Below are 13488 nucleotides of genomic sequence, written 5' to 3'. Positions count from 1 at the left end.
ACACACACACACACACACACACACACACACACACACACACACACAAATACAGACCAATACCCAAAAACCACTTTTTTGGACTCAGGGGACCTTGAAAAGTATAGAAAACTTGAAATTAGGGTACCTTAATTTTTTTTGGATAGCAATACTTTCCTTACCTATGGTAATGGGGCAAGGAAAGTAAAAATGAATTGTTCTGGGAAGGATGATTCTGGACATTTGAAATTCGATAAATAATATTGATACTGAAAGGTTCTAGCTAGTACGATCAATGGAATGGAAGAAGAAACTCTCGTTTGTTATCATAGTTCCATTTATTCTAATGTAGAATATTGAAAATAGTTTTCCATATGAAATGAGCTCCTAAGAACTCATTAAAATACCATTGCTCTGTCATCATGCAACATGCAATACAGTATTATTTGTAAACATCATCCAAAAAGTTACATTCTGGAGTGTTATTATTGGCTGAGGATGGAACTATTACAATTTAAAGGCTCAATACGTCTAGATCCAGACTAGACACGCTCATTTATTCAAATTTTTTCCAAATGTATTCATATTTGTTTAGGCTTAGTAAGAAAAAAAACGATCTCTCAATCTTATGACAGGACAATGACGTTCCTAAAAACATAAGCATAACCATAGCATAAGTAGATATCCCATGGTATAGGGCGTTTATGTCGCAACTTTTACTGTTATCCCAAGCCGATATTTCACGTAGTTCTTTCCTATGCAGCTGTGTGACACTAGTAGTTTCTCAAATTGTGCCGTTGATACACTCTCACCCCAACAAAACAGTGAAAATTGACAATAGTCGACAGTAATCGGCTTGAGATAACAGTAAAAGTTGCGACATAAATTCCCTATACCATGGGATATCTACTTACGCTATTGTTTCTCTACGGTAGAGACTAATCGTTAATTGATATCAGAGAAAAATATTATTATATGTAGGGTCAATAAATAGCAAGAACTTTGTTACTAAGAGAACCTGTCCTCTGCCAAGTTCATTCAATGTTAACTTTTCATGAAAACTCTGATGTTTGAGAACAATTTTGATACGCAAAGCAGCAAAAAAAAAAAAACTGGGAAACATTGGTTGTCCGTCCCACTCTTCAACTGCTCTCCCTTGAACCTCGAACAAACAGTTCTATCAAAGGTAGTAGTATTCAGGTTTCTCAAGCTTGTTAACAAAATAATCAACACGCTCAAACAATAACAGTGGCCCTGTCACATCAACATCTTTACTTAATTGCTGTGTGAATAATTGAAGCGGGCGCCAAGTGTGACCTCGGATGGAGGGGCGTTAAAATTTCAAAGCCGTCGCTTCAGTGACAAAGGAAGGTATTTGGTCCCGTTTGCAATTCAATTGGAGCCCGGAGGTTATTTCAATCACCTTGTGACGTATATGTGTTTGTGGATTTCGTGAAACAAGTGGCCTCTAGTACATTTTCCCTCTCCCTCACCCTTTTTTGTCTTTCTTTCTACTTTCCCGTACCCCTTTCTTTCAACCCCTCTTCTTTGTTTATTCCGTTTGTGTTTGTTTTTCAGTCGAGAACTCCATAGAAAAAGCCATTGTTCGCCTACCCCTAACTCTCTGATCCACGGCAATGTATTGGGGGTAGCTTGATATACAGTGGGGATTTCCCGGTCCTGTATTCTTCTGAATTTATTTGTTTTACATCTTCTTCCCCATTTTTCATTCTTCTCTCGATTTCTTCATCATTCCCATGATCCATTCTATATGAATGTTCATTTTATGTCTTTCTTCTTATTTATCTTATTTTCATCTCAAATTTTCATTTCTTCCTTACTTTTCTAACTCAATTTTTTCCCTGAATTTTCTTTGTATATGTTTCCATTTGTCAATGCTTGGCTCTTGTTTCAATATATCATCCCTAAATATTCATATTTTTTGCCTGTTTCTTCTCCTTCTTCTTCTTCTTCTCTTCTTCTTCTTCTTCTTCTTCTTCCTCTTCTTCTTCTTTTTCTCCTTTCTTTTCTCCTCCTCTTCTTTTTCCACTTTGTCTTCGTCTTTCTTTTTATTTCTCTTATTTTCATCTCAAATTTTCATTTCTTCCTTACTTTTCTAACTCAATTTTCTCCCTGAATTTTCTTTGTACATGTTTTCATTTGTCAATGTTTGGCTCTTGTTTCAATATATCATCCCTAAATATTCATATTTTTTGCCTGTTTCTTCTTCTTCTTCCTCTTCTCTCTCCTCCTATTCTTCTTCTTCTTCTTCTTCTTCTTCTTCTTCTTCTTCTCCTTTCTCTTCTTTCTCCTCCTCTTCTTTTTCCTCTCTGTCTTCCTCGTGCTCTTTTTTTTCTTATCCTTCTTCTTTTTTCTTTTTCTTCTCCTTCTCCCCTCTTATTCCTCTCCCGTCTCAGTTTCTCATTTCAATCTTATCAGTGTTGATTGAAGGTATTGACGTTTTCCTCGATTCCATGTCTGTGAGCTGGTGGTGTAATAAAGGTGCAAGGCAATTGCTAACAGTGGGAAAAACAATGTAAAAGGTAAATGGTGGCCTAACCGTATCGGGCAGACGCAGGTTTTTCACAAACAAGTACGGCAATTGAAACAGTTTTAGTAATTCAGACGACTGTTAGTAGTCGAAGGGGGGAAAAGACATCGACAACGAGGAAAAAAAAGAATGAGTGGAAGTAAAGAAATGAGAATATTTTCAGAGGTATTTTTGGATGAAGGACGATTCGAAAGTTCTAGATACTGGAGATGTAGGTTTGAGAGAGAAAAGTATTATATTGCGAATCTCAGGGTTGATATGGATGATCAGGTTTATTATTATTGAGTATTACTAGTGACCCCCTGGGTTGGAGAACTCGCACAAGAACTGTTGTATTGTGATCTTTGAAACCAGCAATTTCTAATCATACAGAGTTGATGAAAATTATGGAAACAGTTAAGTATTTCTCTTACAAGTATGATTTTTGACAGTAGGCTTCATTGGGGATCCTATTTGAAATAAAAAATTACTCCTAAATAATCAGTCCGACCCTTCATATTTTATTTATTTATTTATTCATTTAATCATTCAGAATAACACAACTTACAGAAAAGTATCACAGGCTTATAAGCCCAAAACGGTTCCAATTCTAATTTATACAACAATACAAATATAGCTAGGTTATGTGTTTTAACATTCTTCAATTACACATTCAATTTACAATTCAAAACACACAAAAATCATTTTTAAATTGAAAAAAGTCTTCTAAATTAAATCAATCACAATCAATAAGAAAATTCCAAACTTTGAAAAAACTATAAAATTTTGAGACCGAAAAGACAAACACACTATTTTACCCTCATATGAATCCAAATTCATTTTTTGAATGAGAAGGTGGTCAAGTGATACATGATTTCGATAAAGAGTTCCAAGAGAAAATAAATGGCGAAAACCGCACATTGATATCTCAAGCCGTATCAGTTTGTTGATGTGAAAGTTGTATATTATGTTGTATATGAATCAGTTGAAATCATGTGTCAGCGCATGAAGGACTGTCTGTGTGATAGCTCCCAAATAGCCTCAGCTGATGTTATGAATGGAAAACTGTAGTAGATGTATGCAATGAATTCTTCAGCTAACTAAATAAGTCACAACAATTTTTTCATCATGCATACCTTATGATTTTTTTTATATCCTGAAAAGGTCGAAGGAGTGAGCCAAATTTGTTTTCCAACGAGCTTGACCTGTAAAAAGGTTCGAAGAATATGTGTTCAAAATTTGAAATTGTCAATTTCTTTCTAAAGTTATTGTAGAACACACAAACAGACGGACAACGACTTTGGCCTTCAGTAAGTCAAAAGTGAGAACTTGCTAACGTTCGTTAAATAATATAATAATAATAATAATAATAATAGTATTAAAAAAAAGTTACATGCCAATGTGTTAGAAGAAGGGATCTAGACTATTTCTATGAGAAGTTTGTCTGATTCAACTATTACAGAATAGACCACAATTGCAACTATTGGAGAATTATAGAGAGAGAAACTGTTACAGTGATTCATTTAGAGAGAAAGAGGGCTTGAGAGAGTAGAAAGAAGGACGAGAGAGAGGGTTTGATAGAGTCAGAGTGAGAGAAAGTGATAATTGTGAAGGGTGGAAAATAGTCGAAGCTGAATGTGACCTGCATTCACCCTCCACCCTGTTTTGCACCAAATTTGCACACGATTATTCACTTATTTGTATGGCTCCAACTATAAATAGTCGCTGATTATGGCTCGCTAGAGAATTCCGGCTCCGACCAAGAAGATAATCAGGATCGATTGGTGTTGTTCGAGGTTGTATCCTATATTGTATAGATTGTGAATACACGTGGGAGTTATTCAGTGTTCTGAATAGAATGCAATCAAGATAATTCAATTGAAATTTGATGGGATCATGAATTAGTCACAAAAATCTGAATAAACGTCGTATTCTGAGACACTAAAATTGGAACATTATAACCTTGAATCAGTAACATTTGAATTTTGATTAGTGAAATGCGGACACCAAATTACAGTTCAGTATTCTGGATTTAACATACGTACAATTCAAGTCATTGACAACGACAAGGATTGCCTTAGTACAGAGTGATCAAAAAGTCCCTCCGAAATATATAAATTGCCGTAAATACTCAATCACTCAGAAACAAGTATTTATAACAACAGTGTTTCAATTTATTGAACTTACTTGTATATTCATTACAGTAGATGTTGAAAGTACCTTCCTTGTTTAGGTGGAGTAAAGCGGTAGTAAATTGTCAAAGGGGTTTCTAAACCACAGAGAAGAGGAATCTCTTATTTTTTGTCCAAACAGAACACAAAATGCCACTACGCAGCTACTGCGGAAAGGCTTTTTGATCACCCGGTATTTCATCTTCCATTGTTTTTACATCAGTGTCGTTTCTTACATAAATTAATAAAAAAAAATAAATAAGACAATAAATGAATAAATACTTGAATCTTAAAAAACGTATCTCATGAGAGTTTCCGTTTTCCAAACAAGAAAGGTTTAACTAAATTCTGACCTTGGAATTTGATTTTCCAATCATATTTTAAAATTACTCATGAAAATATACAAGTAACCTAATAATGAATATCTCGAAATTTCTCGCTAACTGCAGAAGCATGTCCCGTTGAGTCTCAGCGAAGATCTTCGCTGAAAGTAAGACGAATTGTGTCAGTGACGAATGGACGGAAACGACTTCCATTCAGCGTCTTACATTCAGCTCCACGTTATACTGTCAGCATGCCTCATAAATAACATCAACGCTTCTCATTCAAACAACACTGACAGTTGGTAGTGAATCTCACTACAGTGAGATGAATTTTATTCTGTCAGTATTACTCATAAAAGATACCAAAGCATCTCATTCAAACAACACTGACAGTTGGTAGTGAAACTCACTACAGATAGATAAATTTTACTCTGTCAGTATTACTCATAAAAGACAGCAAAGCATTTAATACGAACAGTGCTGACAGTTGTAAGTGAATCTCAGTGTTAGTTCACATTATTTCTCCCTGCGCTAGAAATGGTGTGTTCTTGTATTCCGTGTTGGGTGACTCCCTTGCTATAGTGAGGGATTCCCTTGAATGGGAAGCATTGTTGCCATTTCATGAGAATACTGACAGACCAGAGTGAATCTCACTATATATCTGAGAGTGTCATCCTGTGTACAATGTTGACTCATGTGTGCGGAACGATTGTGTGTGCTTGTTCGTGTGTGTTTGTATGTGTGCTCCGTGATTTATTTGTACGATTATTTACGTGTCTGCGATGTTCCTGTGTGGAGTGGGCTCACGGCTTGGAATAACGCAATGCTGTGGTCAGGAATCACGCGAATGTGTGTGCGCATGCGTGGTGAAATGCAAGTTTGTAATCGGTTGCTATAATTGTTCAGGAGTAGTGTTTGTTGTTTATACAATGTTACTCTATAATCACAGGATCAGCCTATACTGAGATATCCTATAGGCCTACTAATAGCTGGATAATATGAGAATTTCAAAATCTATCCACAGTCCTCTATCTAGATTCCTCATTTCAAGTTATCCCGTAATCGCGATTTTAAAAATTGTTTATATTTGGGGAACTAACGTTGATGGATTATAATTTTCACTCAAAATGTTTCCAATCATTTTATGATTACGCTGTTTTGTCATTGTTGTTAAATAAATAAATAGACTTCAAATAATATAAGATGTACGGTCAAATTCAATAAAATAAGTAAGAAGTTTGTAACTAGAGAAGTTATTGAGATATTGTAAACTCAATCTGTGTTTAAAGTTCTGATTTTTATTTTCGTAAAACTTGACAATAAGCCTGTTAAAAATCGAATTAGGGAATTGCAAGACCCAATAGTCTAAATTGCACCGAAGACCAGAAATTTTTGATCTCTTGGTTCAACAAAATACTACCTCCGAAAACAGTGTATTATGCAGTAATACAACCAGCGATATAGGCTACTCGTATGTATCTTCTATATTTTACACAGACAATCTCATATTGCATTTGAGTGTGTGTAAATCTAATGATCTTCTAGATCACGATTACAGGAAAACTTGAAATGATAAATCCAATAAATAATATATATCAATATAATATCAGTGGTTTTTTTGACAGTCTCTCAGTCTTTTTCATTCAAAATATAAACAAGTTTCCTGTAATGATGAATCCAATAAATATAAACACGTTTGGAAATTTTAAATTGAAATTTCCATTTTATTCAGCCACTAGCTATAAACCAGCAGTTCATGAAAAACGTTGATAGAATTTTTTTATGTTCCGTAGTTGAATCATCGTTACTTCCTTCAAAACTACATCTTTGACACGTAATCGTCATCATTTCAATTTTACGTGCAGTTTTTCTTATCTTCATTCCTATCGAATAAATGAGGCTGTTAGAGGTGTCCTGAGCAGCGAACTCAGAGCCCACAGAGCCGCTCTAATTCTTCTCTTGAACAATTTGCTAGCAGTGGCCTGCACTCTCACTTGAGAGCGTCGTAAAACTAATTCAATTTTAGAAAGGAATAGTGGAGAGTGCCTGCTTCAAAGCCAGCTGCGTTTTAAAATTCGTCCGTCGTCCCAGCTTTATGCTTCCACGCTCATTCTTTCTTGTCAAGTAGTATATTGAGTTGATTTACATGGCGGAGATAAAAATGGAATGTAGAATGAACTGTGATTACTATTAGCAATGGCGAAATGAATTTCAATGTCGACTGGAAGCGTTTTTGAAACTCTTGGAGAACGGTTGTGTGCTTTGTGTGATGTAGTTCAGTATAATGTAGATGGTTATTTATGTAGAGTGGTTTATAATTGAGAGGTCAATGGTAATGACAAGACCATTCGTATAATAGTGATAACCTTACTAAATAAATAATGCAATGCAAAACAAATGAATTATACTAGGTGCGCCGCCAAGCCATGTCTGTACTCAAAGGGAGCCGTGAGTCAAAAAAGTTTGGAAACCACTGACCTAACACAATTCATACTCTACTGAACTTTCAATTTTAAACTTGGTAGAATTGATGGAATCCTTACCGACTGATTTGAGTTGAGACGAAATACTGCTGTTCAAACGCTGATCAAAATTGAGAAAATCTGCAATAAATGAAGCTAAAAGTGAATAAATGGCCTATGTAAAGTCCATTATTATTGTATTCTGCAATGAATGAATAAATTCATATATGATTTGAAACTTTCAAATTGATTTTTCATTCACTTACATTGTTGACTACAATCAAGCTTATTGATGAGCATACAAACACTGAATTCAACAATAAAATAGTTACTCAAATAAATGGGATATTCTTATGATATTTATATTTCATTAACTATGAATGTTGACTACAGTCAATGTTGATTACAAACAATGATGTACTTTTGGCAATAAAAACAATTGAATAAAATTTCAAGTTTTCAATTTCATAATATTCTGGTGATAGTTCAATTATCCTTTTTCTGTCATCGTTATAAAATAGTATTGATTTTTAATCGATTTAATTTTTATTGCTGATCAATCAATTCATCAAACAATTATAAATTACTCCAAGTGCTTTTTACATCCAAATAGTTATGAAAACGATAAGTACGCTCAATATCAAGTTGAACCGGAGTGTCATTATTCGCATGCTATTATGGTGAGGACAGTAGCAATAATTATTTTCTGTCAACCCATTGACCTTGAGCTCAGATAGGCACGCAGTGCCAGGCTACTGCCTGATACCAGAGAGGCAAAATTATAGAATTATATTGCCATGAAACCTCGTATAACGGTTTCTAATAATTATGCCTGATACATTAAAATTCATGTTTTACTATGTCACATATAACTTGAAATTGTGTATTTTTATTTAAAGTTGTGTGTATTTTTTGGTTCAAAATTTTATAAAATAACTTGATTAATTCAATATGAAGTGGTAATTGAGTGTTAAATTTAAATTTAGTTTGGTGTTTTAATTTTTCCAAATTCAAAATTTTCAGCTTACATATTTTTGAACGAAAATTGAACTTGAACGTTTTACAGTAGAAACATAACCTCTTTTTTGGACATGCTATTAATTATCAAAATTTGGGAATGGAATAGTTTTGGGCCAAGCCTGTTGTTCCTTCCTAATCATATTTTTATGATTTGTAATTGTATCCACGATTAAATGAATGAATAAATGAATGAAATGAACAGTATTAAGACATGGTATAGGGATTATTGAAACATATTACTACCACGTTTTACTGAACATCCAAAAAAATCAGAACTTGTGGTTATGTCACTACTAGGATTAAATTCTATGCAGTGTAAACTTAATTTTACACTATTTTTTTGAAACATGTCACTTTCTATAAAAATTCGAGGGAATAGTTTTGGGACTAGCCCTTTGCTATCTCAATCATAATTACATGACTAGTGATTAACTGATTATGTGATGTACCGTATCTTACGTACATAATTAGATTTAGATACGTTTATTTACATTTGCACATAGACAAATTTCAATTAAATCTACAACCGAAGGATTTAGGAACCCATCAACAGCCCTATTTGAACATAGAAACTAAAGTTTCTATGAATGTATGTTTGTATGCATGTATGAATGAATGTTTGTTGTAATGTTTGAATGTATCAATGTATATATGTTTATCATGTTTTATTTATGTAGTATGTATGTTTTTTTCGTGAATTGCTTGGAGATATGTTCTGGATGACCTATTACTGAATGTATACATTCAGAAACTATAGAAACTATGGAAAAACATACATTCATATAAACATACATACATTGATACATTCAAACATTCATTTATTCATACATGCATACAAACATACATTCATAGAAACTTTAGTTTCTATGTTCAAATAGGGCTGTTGATGGGTTGACAAAGTGTACTGGTGATTAAATTGCACTGCTAAATGCCATTAGGAGAGGGTGGTTTATGAGAGCTAGAGAGTAAGTGAGGGGTGGGTGGATAACTGCTAATTGTTGACCAAAGTTTGGGCGAAGATGAATGGTTCCGTGACCCACCGTCTTGTATGGCCTAGTCATGCTCAACACAACTGGAGTGTAGGCTGCTAGGCTAGCTCTTGAGCTAGAGAGATGGAGAATGTAGCAAGAAAAAGTAGGAGAACATAGATGGAAATAAGACTACGAATCATGAGAAGAAGAGCTAGGGAAAAGTGCAGAAGAGTGAGAAGGTACAGAATATGATAATAAAATAATTAGATAGAGAAAGTTCCAGTAGGAAAAATATACTGGGTAGAAGAAGAAGGAGAAAGAGAGAAATGAAAAATGGAATAACATAAACAAGGAAACACTGAAGAGAGAAAGTGGAGGAGAAGGAAAATAGAAAGAAAGTGAGATGATTGGTTGAGTTCACAGAAAAATAGAAACAAAACAGAGAGAAAGGTAAAAGAAGAAGTTCAAGAACATTATTGAATGAAAGAATGAGAGAGTGGAGGAGAAGGAAAAAGAAGAAAATAGAGGGTAGAGAGGGAGGAAGGTGTAGAGAGAAGAAGAATAAAAATAAGAGATTGACAACTTTAAAGTTTTCTCCAATACCATATTTAGGGCCACACCATATTGAGCCTTTTTCATTCGTTTTTTGAGTTGTTAAGTTCTCCGATTGGCAGATTTGATTGATTGGATTGATGCTTGGAAATGAGTTAAACACTGAGATTTGGCATGGTATTCTAACAGGAATTATTAAATACATGAAGTACCCTTTAAAGTAGTAGTAAAATAAGTGAAGTAATTCTAACAGGAATGATTGTGGTGTTGCATACACTGCCCCTTGTTATGAAGTTGCATCCACAGTACAAAAACACACAAAATCATTCAATATCAATACTATTGAATTTTGTCCGTGTCATCCAGCCTAGTAGAGTTCCTGCGTCTAAACCAAATAAAATTGACTGAAATGAACCTCATTTTCCTCAAACTATGATTGAATACATATTACGAAATCATAGAATATTATATTGGTTGTTGAAAATGTTGAGTATTCACTGTCGCTTTTGTAACTATGGAGCTTTTAAAGCTAAACCGCGTTAAGTTTGTATGACCGTTTTCACACACAAAAACTCTTATATGAGGAGACATACCGTCTGATTGTCGAAAGACATTGTTAAAACCTTTCACAATCAACGACACGATATCTATGTCGTCTTAACATCGGGATGATATCGTGCCTGAGTCGTGATGTCGCAAAAACGTTGTGTGTGAAAAAGAAGGTCTTTGAGATACTACAGTTTAAAGAATACATCGAAGTGAATGTGATGTTAAGAAGAAGATTTTGTCTTTCTTCGTTAGCATCGATGGTTCAGTGGTAGAATGCTCGCCTGCCACGCGGGCGGCCCGGGTTCGATTCCCGGTCGATGCAAATCCTTTTTGCTGATCTTTTAAAACTTTAATAGTTCAAAATAGTTTTAATAGTATTTTTAGTGATTTTTTATTTGTAAATATGTTTCTATTATTTGGCAATAAATTCATTATTCATTCATTCATATTCATAATATCATCAGTCTTATTACTCACACACAAGTCTGAAGCTAATTTGGGTATCATCCTCAGTAAGAGAATTTGTCAATCATTTGATTTGTCTTCATTCATGATTTTAGTAACTGTTTACCACTTCCAAATATTAAATTTCACATATAATTTTTTCCAACATTATGTTTTTTAATAGAAGAAAGCCACAATAATACTTCGAGCTCTATTATCATTGGAACTGTTCAGTCTTTCGTAAAAAAATTCAATAAATTAGGTTTGAAAAAAGGTGGGACATTTTTATGGGGACACTGAATGAACTGCAAGTAATAACCACGTTTGATGAACTCGTCCGTCGTCGGAAAAACGTGAATATTCAATTTGAATTATGAATCGTAAACGGTTTCGTGGCGTGGAAAGCGAGTCAGCCATCAAAGGAAAGCGGGAAATGACTTTCCCGACAATCTCAGGCGTCGAATCTCCATACGGGCAACTAACGACTCGTGAAACACTTTTCTAATGGACTTTTAAGCGCTTCTCATTCTGCTCGCTGATTTTCTTTCAACAAAGTGATAGATGCTCAAAAGTTATTTGTCGAGTTCAGCTTCTTAAGTTTTCTTGGTTTCTGGAGATGAGGTTTTATTTAGGGAGTAGATGGTCTGTCTTGTTTATGAAAACTTTATTTGCTTGCTGAGGAACGCAAAACACCAAATACTGTTTAAAACCGTGTCAGTTTATCATGAGATTAAAATTTCTTATCAAATCTTTCCAATCTTTTTTTATTGTGGATGTTGTCCAAGCCTTTTTGTGAAGACTTATCATTTTAATGTGAGATTTTATTCATCCATTTATTTATTTAGTCATGTACAATTATTACACTTATGTGAGAAGGCAACACTGTTCCTTCTCAGATTTTTACTACAGTCCAAATCAAATTGTAGGTTGAGTTACCATCACTTATAAAATAACAATTAACATTTCAAAAACTAACAAATCTTCAATCAAAAATAGATATCATGAATAACTGAATCTTGCAGAATTAGAAACAATTATCCAAAAAATCTAAATTCCGAATAAAACTCGAAAATGTTGAATGCGAACATGGATTATATGAAACAATTATGGACAAGTACCACACCACAATATCGAATATCAGTATGTACTGAACAGATTTTATTGATCATCCTGAAATGCATCCATTGAAGTTGATTTTTTTCAAAACTACTGGCATTTGGAGAGTAGTTGTCCTGGCAGTTAGAGAATCAAAGTTAATAAATGTACCTTCTTAGCATCAAGGAGCCGGAAAAGTAACAGTTTGCTGCACCGAAAGAAATGTTTACGCTCGAGCCGTAGGCGAGGGCGGAATGGTTTGTTGAGTGCAGCAGAGGAACTTTGCGCACGTATTTCACATTTAATTTCTCCTACAGTTACCATTGAATATGAAAAGTGGGTAATTATGGGTAAAATTGCCTGAAATCCATCAAATGTTTTTCTGTGTAATTTTATTATTAATAAATAAAATTGAATAATGTAGTAGTAAATGTCTGAAGGCGGCTGTGTGCTGAATGTGGTGGCTGTCGCTGTCCTCGTTGTCCTTAATATTATTATAACCACTGTGCACCTCACTATACCACAGTCACTGTTACCAACTTCTTTTAGATTTTGCTGCACTGGTGCTCCATATAACCTACTAACTATTTTGCGTTGCCATGTTGCAAATCTGGAGTGCAGAAAAAATTTTTCCCGCACTAGAGCGGAAAAGTGATTCTTTGCGTTCTGTAATCAGTGCAGGAATGGCCACTTTTCAAGGTAACTGTAGGAAAATGAAATTTACTTTGTCCCTGTTTTATCATCCTAGTCTCATTTATTTTGATGTTCTAACATTGTCATCTTGATTATGGTGTGTTGCCCATCCACAGGCAACTTTATTATAATTATCAAATATTGTGTTTCATTCAACCTTTTATATATGTAGATTCATATTACAAGTGTGAATATTGTCAAACTCTTCGTACTGAATCTTGGATTATTTTTTCAAGAGTTAATTCAGAGTACTCTTGTTCTTACTCATCCTTGTGATCTCCAGATTCATGGTTGATATCAATTTGAAACATATTTCTTATTTCAGTTCCAACATTATTGTTATCCATTGAAATGTCATAACACTCGAGTCATTGATTCACTTCGCTAGAAAATAATAAAATTTGTCAAAATAGAAATGACAAACTCATTAAGTATTCACAGTCAGCCATCTTACCGCTCGTGTTTCATTTCTCATACTACGAAAAACTTTGAAATGTGTTAAATTCGAATCCTGTAGACTAGATTCAGAGATGCATTCATTTTGTAGAATCCGGTGAGAGTAGCGGTGTTCAGGGGCGTGGCGTGATACAGACTTTGCTTGTGATTGGTCGAAACTTTCTTCAAGTCTTCTGGAATATAAGTTGACCCTTTTACTGCTGCTATCTACCGGATAGATTTGGAGTTGCATCCATTTTGTATGGT

At 34.3% G+C, this 13488-nt stretch overlaps 1 protein-coding gene and 1 non-coding gene across 31 annotated transcripts in view; both read left to right on the top strand.

Moving 5' to 3' along the window:
- Positions 1 to 13488, top strand: part of LOC111048716 (calcium/calmodulin-dependent protein kinase type II alpha chain) — a 249474-nt gene that overhangs the window by 120200 nt on the left and 115786 nt on the right. The gene's annotated exons all lie outside the window — the stretch shown is intronic.
- On the top strand, positions 10806 to 10876 carry Trnag-gcc. Its single transcript has one exon. It is a non-coding gene; the product is annotated as a tRNA-Gly (tRNA).

This window comes from Nilaparvata lugens, chromosome 2, assembly GCF_014356525.2.
Source record: "Nilaparvata lugens isolate BPH chromosome 2, ASM1435652v1, whole genome shotgun sequence".
Classification (NCBI taxonomy): domain Eukaryota; kingdom Metazoa; phylum Arthropoda; class Insecta; order Hemiptera; family Delphacidae; genus Nilaparvata; species Nilaparvata lugens.
The sequence above is the reverse complement of the archived record's forward strand: the minus strand, read 5'-3'. Positions and strand labels throughout refer to the sequence as shown.